A 13158-nucleotide genomic window follows, 5' to 3' on the forward strand; every position below is an offset into this window, starting at 1 on the left:
GCTCTTCCATCTGGCTCACTTGAATCCTTCCTTTGTTGCTTCATTAGAGATTTTTCTCAGCCTCGGTCTTGGCTGCTTTTCTTTCCTTTCCTTTTTCCCTGTCAGAGAGTCCATGTTGTAGTATTTCTGCATCCTAATCTTGTATCATCCTCTTTCTTGTATCCAGTCCCACATTACCACCCATTGTCCACCATTCTATTTGAATGCCTGCCCATCAAGTTAAAACTTAAGTATCCCTTAATCTGAAAATCTCTCCTCCCAGACGTGGCTCTGCTTGCATGCTTTATTTATTTCATTTATTTTGTGGGTACTGGGTCTTGAACTCAAGGTTGCAAGCTCTTTCGTTTCTTTTACATTCATGCTGGCACTTTGCTACAGGAGCCATGCTTCCACTTCTCTGTCATTGTTGGTCAATTAGAACTAGAGTCTGTTGTATTTGTCTGTCTGGGTGGGCTCCAAACTGTGATTCTCAGATCTGAGTCTCTGGGATTATAGGCACAAGCCACCAGCACCTGACTTACTTATACACATTCTTATTTGTCACAGGGCCATTCATTTTCCCTTAAGGAAAACCAGAAAGCCTGGGAGTTACCCCAGATTCTGTCCTTTTCCCAAACCCTGTCCCTTGACACATGGCATCTTTGCATTTCTCCTCAGACCCATGTTGACAGCCTTGATTATAGCATTACAGTGACCACAGCTGCTGCCTCCCTGGTTTCGCCTCTCTCCATATCACCCAATGCGGTCCCCAGTGAATTATCCTAGAACACAGCTGTCTTCACACCACTTTCTCACTGCAAAACTGTAATAGCTTTCTGCTGCTTGCAGGGAAATGTGAAGAGAAAGAGGGAAAAAAGCTGTCAAGCTGCCAAGCTGGCATTCAAGGCTTTGTACGTTTCAACAACAGTATGATTCTTTCCATTACTCTTCTCGGAGTTAATAGATCTTAAACGTCATCTATACTGCCTGTCAATAGACTATACCCATCCACAGAGACATGGTGTGAAGTATATAACAAACTCACATGATTGTAAAAAAAAAGCCAACATAAGGTCCTAAGGACAAGAAAAGTGGAAATATAAGAACTTTTTAAAAAAATGTTATAGTACTGAAGTTTGAACTCAGTACTTCATGCATGCAAGACAAGCATTCTACCACTTGCCCCACACTTCCAGCCTGTAGGCTAATAATTGTTTTATTTGGCAAATCATCACTATAAATGTTGTTCAATACCACTGAGTCAAATTGCTGATTAGATACCCACAAAAGGTGTGGCTTTCCCCAATGAAGTAGTTGACCAATAATGGTGACAACTGAACATTGTAAATTCAGTTCCTTCCTTTGGCATAGAAGTTGCACCCACCATTCCATATAGTGGTGAATAGGTTATCCTCGTGAGTGTTCATCACATTTGAAAGCCTTGCCATATTGCTACACTCCACAACCTTGTACCTTTGAATGACTCGGTACTCCCAAAGGAGTCAAGTAAGATGTTCCAGTATGTTAGCCAAAGGGAATGGAGGTGTCAAGAACTACTCCTCTGAAGGCTGCACAGTCAGCCCTGCCATGTGCCATGCCTATCTGGAGCAAGCCTTCAATCTCCTGTCTGCTCTGGCTTCTTTTACTCCCCTCCCCACCCCCTCTCTTCCTTCCCTTCCTTCCCTCCCTCTCCTCCCTCCCTCCCTCCCTCCCTTTCTTCCTCCCTTCCTTTCCTCCTCTCCCTTCCCTCCTCCCCTTCCCTTCCTCCCTCCCTTCCTTCCCTCCCTCCCTCCCTCCCTCCTTCCTTCCTTCCTTCCTTCCTTCCTATTTCCTTCCTTCCTTTCCTCCCTTCCCTCCTCCCCTTTCCTTCCTCCTTTACTTCCTTCCTTCTTTCCCTCCCTGCCTCCTTCCTTCCTTCCATCCTTCCTTCTTTCCTTCCTTTCTTTCTCTCTTTCTTTTCTCTTTCTTTCCTTCCCTCCGTCCTTCCCTCTCTCCCTTCCTTCCTCCTCTCTCTCCTTCCTTCCTTCCTCCTTCATTTCTTTCTCTATTTCCCTTTCTCTCTCTTTCCCTCTCTTCCTCCCTCCCTCCCTCCCTCCCTCTCTCTCTCTTTCTTCTTTCTTTCTTTCATTCTCTCATCCCTAATCTCTTATGTTGAAAGCTAGCAGCCTACTACTAGAGCCATAGCTCTGTTTCCAGCGTTTTGGAGGTTACTTGGCAATAAGAGTCTTACAGACTTTACTACCTGGGCTTTCTTTGAATCTCTATCCTCTGATACCAGTTTCCTCAATAGTTAAGACTACAGGCACCTGAACCCACCTCCCTGTCTGTTTAAACAATGATCTCTATTTATAGTTTGTACTTGGGTCTGTTGTCTGCCCAAGTGTTCTGTGGTAATTATGCTGGTGTGTGTTTAGCTTTTTGTCATGTGTGTAGTCCCTTACTGAATTAGAGTATATAGTTCCAGTAAAACTGGCTCAAGCATTGTCTTCTTTTCCCCATCCACATGACATGTATTGACTCTCTTCATTGAACAATCCAGGATAGAAGCTACTGGACAGAGTGTCATTATAGGACTTAATGGTGTCATTGGACAGCTGTGTTTATATCGCATTCTTTCTCTCTCTATTCATACATCAACCTGGCAGATTAAATATTTAAAATTATTGTAGCTTAATTCAATTATAACTTATTTCCTGCTCCAACTATATAGTCCACATAGTGCCAGATGGAATGTGCCCATTGCAAGTACTTAGGGACCGAGCTTACAGAGAAGTATTTTTTGACAATGGCTTCCATTCTTGCAATGATAGGGAAAGGGAATGTGGCATTTGTGCAGTTGATTTTAAGCTTTATTCCATAGGAGGCACAAATCACTTCTTTTCATAGCTGATTAACAAAAACTATTCCAGTGATTGTAAGTATAAAAGAGGAGCACAGTCTTACTCTGTTTAAATCGGAAGGAAAACATGCTATGTGCAAATAACTTCTCATGTTAAACAGTATTAGTTGTTTTTTTTTTTCATGTTGTTGGCCAGTACAGATCTCCTGTCCATAGATCATTGAGAGAACAAGAGGAAATGGGAAAGGCCCCATCTTAATCCCCTGGTGACCAAATGGTGAGCAGTGGGTAGTTTATCACAGTAACAGTAAGGTGGATGAGATTCCAGCCAGCACCACAGTGACTCTCTCCTTACATTAGATAGTACTGGAGCAAAGAGATCTAAAATCCTTTCCTTGTTTTGGAATGTCTTAGGAAATGTTCAACATGGTATCCTGTTGAACTGATGCTTCATTCATTCACATAGTATTATGTGAAATGTGTACAGTACTTATTGAGGTTTGTGTCATGTACTTTTCAAGTGCCTTACACATATGAATTCATTGTAACTATCCAGGATACAAGTATCATGTAGTAATTCTTGTGATCAGATGGGAAGACTGAGACTCGGAGAGATTAGTTAACTGAGGATTCAGAGCTAGACAGTTCTGTAGCAGGGTGGGGACCTACTAGGTCCTGTCTTGTGCTGAGTCACTGTTATTATAAAACAGTCACTTGATATATTTTAATATGTTTTACTGCAGACTGCACAGTGTTCCTTATTGTTAGACATTAAGAGGCAGAGACTGTATTAATTCTAAAGGACCAAGGGAGTGTTTCTGCTGGTCAATACAAGTATAGAAGTTTGTGGAGTATGTGTAGTTTAGTCTCTCCTCCTCTCCCCTCCCCTCTGGCATTATTAATGACTTTTCTTTCAGTTTTTTTTGATTGAATATCTGTTACATGTTTGGTTGGAAACCTGTAGCATAACAAATGATTTAGAAAATGTTTTTCTCAGATCTCCCTTCTCCACAGAGAAAACACTTGCCCAGGGCTGTATACCCTACTTCGTTTTCTGTCTTGTCTTTCCCTTCAAGATAAGTATATTTTGCTTTGCTTTGTACTTTTAAGACATGTAGCAGTTTGTCACAACTTCAGAGATCTTTGAAGGAATGAAGTGAAGTCTCAATGCCAAGACAGTAATTTTGCCATGATCCCACTGGCTTGGGATGCTAGTTGGTACATTGTAATCTTAACAAGAAAGTTACAAAAAGAAGTTTGCACTGTGCCACTGTGGAAAGGTGAAATAAAATACAATTCAATTTTCATTTGTTCTTTTGGAGCTCATTTTGACAGCTCAGAAACCTGTCTTAAATGGGCATGAAAAGATTCTCTCATTACCTGTATTTATCTGACATTGAAATATATTTTTAGCCTTTATTATTTGAACTAGGAAAATCATTTGAGTTTTTTAAAGACAGCCATTATTATTTTAAAATTATATAGAGAGATTTTGCAAAGTTAAGTAACACATTTAAATTTTACCCTTGGGCCTAAAATGCATACATTCTTAATATTAATGAGCAAGCTAGAATGGATTGGTATGGTTCCACCATAAGAGGCCATGGATCAAATGCAGTTGTAAAATTTGATCCATTTCTTTATATTATAAAGAATGGTCAGTTATTTAGTGTTTTTCCTGTCTAAAACTTGATTTCAAAATGAGAATTCTAATGCAATTTAAGCTCCTGTCAGTAAATGATTAATTCTGTAGTTTTCAAAGCCTTGATTCCCATAATTCTTACAGAGAAAATCTATAGAGTTTGGAGTTATGTATTATTCTTTAACATCTAAAGTAATATGAGTTGAATAGATACTCCTACTTCTGTTTAGATCAACATAACAGTGATAGAGAATTTACAACTTAATTTGTGTTTCTCCCAATAACTTGAACTTGGCTTCATTTGCACATGGCCATACTTGTGGCTTGTGGATATTGATGTATCAGCATCCAAACCTAGTGATTTTGTGCATGTAAAAATATTGACCATATATGTAACTTGTGAGGGATTCATAGATATTCTAGTCAGAAACTAGGTTTTAGATAATTAAAATGTCTATTTTTAAAAACTAGAAATATTGAGCCGGGCACTGGTGGCTCACGCCTGTAATCCTAGCTACTCAGAAGGCTGAGATCTGAGGATTGTGGTTCAAAGCCAGCCCAGGCAGGAAAGACTGTCAGACTCCTATCTCCAATAAACCACCAGAAAACCGGAAGTGGCACTGTAGCTCAAGTGTAGAGCGCTCGCCTTGAGCTGAAGAGCTGAAGGACAGCGCCCAGGCCCAGAGTTCAAGCCCCACGACCGACAAAAAAAAAAAAAAATATTGACCACTACATTTGCTTAAGGAAACATGCACTACTTCCTGCATTCCTCCTTTCCAAAGTCATATGCAAAGGAGGGAACATTTCTTGTGTTAGCTGGTGAGATTAAAAAGACTGGTTAGATGAAAAAGAACTCTGGTCTTTGAATTTTGCCTAAAAGATGAGATGCTGGATCTAGTACACCTACCTTGCTGTAAAGAGAGGGTTTTTAATGTATTTATAATGTAATATGTGATTTTTTTGTTTCTTTTGTGTGTTCTTCCCCCATGGTATAACCCCTGTTTTCACTATATTTGATTCCAGTGCCCTAGATCTTGTTTATTCATTTTTTCTGATGGGGGGGGAAGGAAAATAACAAAATGGTTAAATAAGGATACAGGTTGACCCATTGTAACAATGAGATGTACAAGACACTATGTTGAAAATTAATTTTACAACTTTGGTGGGGGGAGGAGGAAGAAGTTGGGGAAGGGGGGAGGGGATGGTAGGGGAAAAACAAAGGAGGAGGTAACAATGCTCAATAGGAAATGTACTCATTACCTTATTCATGTAACTGTAACCTCTGTGTACACTATCTTTACAATAAAAATATATACTATAAAAAGAGAACTAGACAAATTGTTGAAGCTGTCAAGGTGGAAGGTAGTAAGAATCAGGGTTATTCAGGATGAGGTTGAAATTGTGGATCTGCTTTCGCTCCCTCTTGGTTTCACCTCTCCCCCACCAAAGTGTCTATCCTCTTGATTACTGTGGGGATATAGTAGATCTTCTGTATCTTCAGGTACCTTCATAAGTATAATCTACACATCAAATGAGACAGTTCAGTTTCATGTGATGTAAGTTGCTGCACCAGTCATTCAATAGACATTTCTTTTGAGTAATTATATAAGAATAGGATCTGTAGGTCATAGAACACTCACACACAAACACACAGAGACACACATGATAGGTACCCACAGTGGTTTGTACCATTTTACGTCCCTAACAGTAATGCTTGGGGAATTCTGTGACTACATTCTTTGGTAATATTTCTCAGTCGTTTTTGTTTTAGCCATTTTAGATGAGCAAGAGCATCCTCCCAAGGTTTTAATTTGCATGACTAATGCCCTTAAGCATCTTTCATACGGTAATCCATCATTTATATATCTTCTTTGGGGAAGTGTTTGTTCAAGTCTATTGCCCATTTTGGTTTATATCTTTTCATCATTTAGTTATATATTCAGCATGACAAGTGTAATGCTAGTGCTAATGGTTTTCCTAAACCTATGGCTTCTCTATTAATTTTTCAGTGATACATTAGCCTAAACTTTTAATTTTACAGTAATCTAGTTTATCTTTTGTAGGTTTTTTTAAATGGACATTTACAAAAACTTGTTATGGTCATGAAAACATTCACTGATAGTTTTTTCTGGAGGCTTTATGATGTGATCGTTTATGTTTAGGTCTATGATCCTTGTCAAATAAATGTTTGTATGTGGAGTAATACAAGGATTGAGGATAACTTAATGTCGATCTTAATTTTTTTGGCAACATTTATTAAAAAATCATTTCAACATAATGCACTGTCTTCATGCTTTTTTCTTTTGCTCTTTCTTTTTAAATTTTATTTTATTGTAAAGATGCTGTAAATTGTTACCCTCGACTTTGTTGTTCTTTTCTTTGTGTGGGGGAGGGGTGTGCTGGGGATTGAAATCAAGGCCTGGGCACTGTCTCTTGGGCTTTTTTGCTTAAGGCTTCTGCTCTACTACTTTGAGCCGGAGCTCCCCTTCTGGATTTTGAATGGCTAATCGGAGATGAGAGACTGCACAGGCTAGTTTTGAACCACAATTCTCAGATCTCACCCTCCTGAGTAACTAGGATTACAGGTGTGAGTCACCAGAGCCAGGCTTTCTTTTGCTGTTCTTATAGAGGAAGTATGTGAGGATTTGCCCTTGAGCCCCTCGCGTCCTAATGATCTTTCCTTTGCAGCTTTTCTTTCACTTTCAACTAAATTTACTGTTTACTTTAAAAAAAAAGAACCTAGTGTGTGGAGGTATATTTTTGAATTATTTATTGATTTATTTTTAGTCAGCATATTTATCTATCTGTATTCAAATTCCATAGAAGTTTAATTGACTGACGTTCATTAGTGAAGGTCTTCTAAATTTCTTCTATAAAAATCTACTTGGGCTATTAGAGAACTTTTGCAATTCATTGTAAATTCCTGAGCCATTTTATGTATTTCTTTAGAAGAATCTGCTAGAATTTTGAGTTGAATCACATTGAACCTCCACGGCAAACACCTAAGGAGATTAGACATCTTGATAATATTGAATCTTTCAAATCTCTCAGTCTAGGAGCACAATCCACTTATTTAGGTCATTTTTATTTTAGCAGGATCTGTGATATGTGGTGCAGAAATTCTGTATTATTTGTTAGATGTAAACTTGAGTGGTTGACATTTCTTCTGACTATTATAAGAATGATTTTGAGACTTGTCTGTTTCACTATCATTTAAAAATACAAGTGGTTTTTGTAGTGATCTTCCATGCTACAGCATAGTTGCCATTATAATTCGAATAGTTATTTAGTAGATTTTATGAGATTTTTACATCTTCAATCCTATTTCCTAAAGAATTGCCATATATATATGTATATTTCTACCAGAATACCTCTGTTTTCTCTGCAGGCCTCATCTCACTGTCTAGGACCTTCATTATAGTGGTAAACAAAATTTCCATTCTCCTGACTTCATGATGATAGAAAATAAAGGTTTATAAAAATGATGTTAAGCTGGGAATAGTGATTCACATGTATAATCCCAGGTACTTGGGAGTCTGAAATTGGGAGGATTGTGGATTCCAGACTAGCCCAGGCAAAAAGTACAGTGGAGCATATCACATTAGAAAAAGGTTGATATAATGATGCATACCCATCATCCCAGCTACATGAGGTATAAATAGGAGGATGGCATTCCAGGCTGGTGTGAACAAAAATACATGACCCTAACTTGAAAACTACAATGAAAAGGGTTAAATGTAATATCTAGTACTAGATTTACCTGTCAAGAAAAGTAAAAGCCCTAGTTTAAGTCTAGGTACTGCCAAAGTATAAAGAAAAAGAAGATATTAGCTATAGGTGTTTCATTGGTTAACATTTATTATATTGAGTGAATTTATACGGTGATGATTTTATCATAAAGATAGTGAAGGAATTCAACTATTGAGATATTTTTTCCCCTCTCTTGTTTTGTTAATCTGGTATATAATGCTGTATTTGAATATTTAATCAATCTTGTAGTCTGAGTCAAATCTCATTTAAAATATTTTGATGTCTTTGTTTTTCTAATATTTAAAGGAATTTTGTTTTTTTTAAGATCTGAAGTGATTTGAAAATGATTTGATAACGTTGCATTGTTTATCTTCTTGTCATATCTGTTAGATTTTCAGCTACAGGTTTATACTGAGCTAATATATTGGGTTGGGAGTGTTCTTTTTTCTTCCATGTTTTGAAAAAGTTTAAAAATTGTTTTTTTTCCCCTGTGACAATTTACAAATGAAGTTATCTAGCCATTTTCTTTTTGTGGGAATGGTTTTTATTCTAAGTTCAGTGAAAAAAAAAAGTGTCCCATTCAAAGATCTTGTTTTCCTTTATTTTCTACCTAGGTTAACATCAACTGTTTTATGAAACAGCTTTTTTTTAGGGGGGAATATTTAATAAGTTCTTGATTTATTTAATATGATTTCAAAGAATTAGATTAGGAACCAAGTACAATGCAATATACACAAGAACCACATCTTCATTTAGTTTAGTAACACTGATCCAGTTTTTAACTGAACCTGGATGAAAACTTGATATTTATGTATATCCAAACTGTATAAAAAAAAAATATAAAACCAACCTTATTTTGAATTTCAAACACCTGCTTCATAAAGGCTCAACACCTTGAGCATCTATGGATCTGAAGATATGGATCTGTCTGGGAGATATGTGGATGAAGGCAAAGGCCTCAGGAACCCAGAAGCCAGGCTGCCTAGGGAACCCCTACCCAGCCTCCGGGGAGGAGCCAACAAGTACTGGGAGTGAGGCATATGCTTGGGCAAGGAATACAGGACTTCATTTTATGAATCCTCATTCCGGGACTGCTCCACAATGCTTAAACAGCAGTCTGCAAACTCCACAAACAAAGGCTCTTGCATATAGGTTTTCATCAGCTTTGCTTTGTTGTCCCCCTGATCAAGGTTGACCATCAGGTGTCTATGGTGTGGATTGGTCAATAAGCTTCTTAAAGTTGCAGATTCCCCTAAATTCTTCAAGCTCTGTAAAGAAACTCTGTCTTCTTCCTCATCACTATTGAGAAAATCGGCTAGAGAGTCATCATCTTTGTTGTCCTCAGGCTTTGTGGTTTTTACAGGAGCTGCTGATCTTTTCTCAATGGGACGAGTTTCAGGGCTGCACTGCTTAGGGCACTCAGCAGGCCGGGCAGCGGTCCCTGGGCTTCTCCAAGCAGATCACGCACACCGCAGTGCTACACCGCAGCGAAGCCATGCCTCCGCACCACGCGCTGGTGCCGCATATTTTCCTCTCATAAAAGTGTTTGTGGTATCGTCCATTATTTTTACTTTATGTGTAGACTCTCTTGTAGTATTAACTTTTCCTTCATGCCTTTGGATGAATGAAATTTTCTCTTTTTCCCATGAGCAGTATTGCCAATGACCTGCAAATGTTGTTACCAGCATATTCAAAGTCGGTATTTTACTTTGTCGTTTTTTTTCTCCCATTTGTCCTTTCACATTGTATTGATTTCTTTAAAAATATCCTCTTTGGGTTATTTATTTTGAATTTCATTTGCTCATCAAGAATGTGAGGTCACCAGTTATTGATTGTAGATCTTCCTTCCTTTTTGTTGAGTTTAAAATTATGAATGTTAGAACCTGATTCCTCTGCTACCTATAGTCTTTATGTGTCACATTTTAAATATGTTTGATTTTTAAACTAGACCTTGTTATATCTTATTTTTTTAACAATTGGGTTATTTGGTAAAATACGTTGTATAATTTTATAATAGTTGTAGATTTGTCAGTTTATCCAGTTATTAATATCTAATTTAATACCTGTGTTATTAGAGGACACATAATTTGTTATTTCAGTTCTTTTTTTATTGTGAAAATACCGTACAGAGGAGTTGGTCTTTGAAACCTGTTTTATAGAACAACTTGCAATCTTTCTTGGTTAATTTTTCAAATGCATTTGAGAAGTATATATGTTCTAGGGATGACAGGTTCGGGCTGTATGCATGTCATTTAGGTCCAACTGGTAGATGTGTGGGTTTTCAGATTGACTCTCTGTGATTATGTTGGGTGCAGGAGTACAGTGGAATCCATGTTTTATTACTGATTACGTGAATGCTTTCAAATCTCTTAACTGTGTATTTCTTTGTCAGTATATGCCTTCTATTTTTGAAGCTCTGTTGCTAGGTACCTACACATTTAAGATTATTTTCTTTACCTAATGATGTGATCCCTTTATTATTATGTAATGTCTCTTAATTTTATTAGATGTTTTTTATCCTGAAGTCTATTTTGTCTGATACTAGCATAAAATACTAATTTTCTAAATGCTTACAGTTTGCATGGCTAATATTTTTCACCTGTAGTCATTTAGCCCTTCTCACTTACATAAAGTATCTTTTTTGTGAAGGATGAATTATTGTTTTTTTTATTAATCAGTCTGAGTGTCTCAGCCATTTAACAACAACATAGATTCTGATTATACTTCGAGAAGTTGTTGCTATATTTGGATATACTCATCGTGTATTAGCCTTCTACACAGACAATATATTATTTAATGGTATTTAACCTTACATCATTTTGGTACCTGGTTTTGCAGTAATTTGCTAAGGAAAGTGTCGCATTAAATCACTTGATTCCCATGAAGGATAGAACAAATCTATTTTTTCCTCCGAAGTTAGTTAGAGCTTTTATGTCTTTGCAACAAATGCCCCTCTTCTCACTGCCTTTTCAGAACACACAGAAAATACATGCAAGACATGAGACTCTTCCTGCCTGGTAGGCCTACTGGAACATGCAACTTCATCCAACTATAGCTAGTTAATGAGTCCTACCTTCATTGATGGTGTACTTGGAGGTTTAATGGCTGTGCATATAAATGAATTTGCACAATGGACTTGTAAGGGAACAGATGTCCACATTCCACTGCATGGAAGAAAAATCTTCTCATTTAATGCTAGCCAGTGTGGTAGAATTTCATAGAAACCGATCTCACATTAACTGCCTTAGGAAAGTGATGCATTGCCAGAGTCTCCTGAATTATGTCTGTTTTGTGATTTTTTTTGCATTAATTTCCATCAGTGGTGAAACGAGACTGTGTCATCTGATAATCAGTTGCTGAATTTTATTTTATTTCCATAATTTTTTCTTATGGGATGTTCATGATTTCAGTTTTCTCTTGAATATTTTATAATTACATTTTTCAGTTAAGAAGTCATTTGGTAGTCTACCTTCTTTGATAAACTTGCTGAACAAAATTTTGATTTTTTTTGGTCTTTTTTTGATAGGAAGTGAGATAATATCCACTAGACTTTGGAAAGAAGTTGAATTTTCAATATTTAATTTGCAAATTGGCAAAGATTTACCAGAAATTTATTTCAATGTGGATGTGGAACATTTAAAAATAGATATATCCCTTTTAAAATTTTAAAATGAAATTACCATTCATTTGTTCACCTAACAAATATGTGTGGAGTTCTTGTTTGTATCAATCATGCTTAGAAAGTTCTATAGACTTCCCATGTTTCATCAATGTAGTTAATATTAAAATATCCAATCATAGATTTCTGCCAGTAACATACATCATTAGGTTTGGATGAAACTTTTGGCAAAAATTAAAGTTGGACTGTGACCTTACTCTTTAGCTTTTGCATCTAGTACTATGATTGTTTTTTGATATATTCAACTTTCTTTCCATTTTAAAGAAGAGTGATAGGTTATAAGTACAACTAATCAAGAATGTAAATGGCTTTTCTCTTTTGGGTGAGTGAGAACATATGGGTGTTACTGGGAAGGAGTGTTCATGAATAATTTAGAATAACTTGAAATCCTGTGAGGTAGTAAAAATGAAATATGTATTGGTTAATGAGAGAGAACTATGCTATTTGGGTTTGAGGTCATTTCAGTAACATACACGCACTATAATTCTTTTTTTTCTCCTACTCTTGAAAATGTCTAATAGAATAAGTAATGCTGTGTAGCCAGTTGAAGAATGAAGCCAGACACATTTGAATACATTCAGTTGGGAAGTTTGAGCAGTTAAAAATCACTACTTCTTTGAAAGACAATGCTAATATCTTTCAGATTAACGATCTGTTTTAGTGATATATCTCTTCATTTTTATAGTGCATGGAAGCGTTCGATATCTATGCCATAATAGTTTAGCCATTCATCTGAAATACCTTTGGTCTGGGCTCCCTGGGTGGTTTTTCCTCTTAAGTTGAGGTCATGAAGACTTGACTTTGTGTTCTAGACATCGTAAGTAAAAGGGAAAGGTGTGTGTGTGTGTGTGTGTGTGTGTGTGTGTGTGTGTGTGTGTGTGTTTTCTGTCCTTTCTGAGTGGAGTATGATACAATAAACTCTGGGGAGCCATTTGTTTACCTCTCAGGTATAGTAAAAAGGTCAGTATTGCATTCACTTCTGTAACCCTGCCTTAGAGGCCAACATGGGTCACTCAGACTCTACAGGTTATTTGCTAATTATAGAAGTAAAAGAAGTTAAGTGGAAGTTTGAACCCAGAATATAAATATTCTGTGTCTCCAATAGGAAAGTAGGATTTAAATCATGACTTAATTTTTTGAAAGTATGCCCTTATAAAAACAATGTAGGAATATTTTTCATTTTCTATATTAAAAAAACTCATACCTTAAAGGACCTTTTCTTCCCTCCCTCCCTCCCTCCCTCCCTCCCTTCCCTCCCTTCCCTCCCTC

At 37.0% G+C, this 13158-nt stretch overlaps 1 pseudogene; it reads right to left on the bottom strand.

Moving 5' to 3' along the window:
* Positions 1-9280: 9280 nt before the first annotated feature.
* Positions 9281-9707, bottom strand: LOC105981324 (annotated as a pseudogene).
* Positions 9708-13158: the final 3451 nt, after the last annotated feature.

This window comes from Dipodomys ordii, unplaced genomic scaffold (genome assembly GCF_000151885.1).
Source record: "Dipodomys ordii isolate 6190 unplaced genomic scaffold, Dord_2.0 Scaffold12, whole genome shotgun sequence".
NCBI classification, from domain to species: domain Eukaryota; kingdom Metazoa; phylum Chordata; class Mammalia; order Rodentia; family Heteromyidae; genus Dipodomys; species Dipodomys ordii.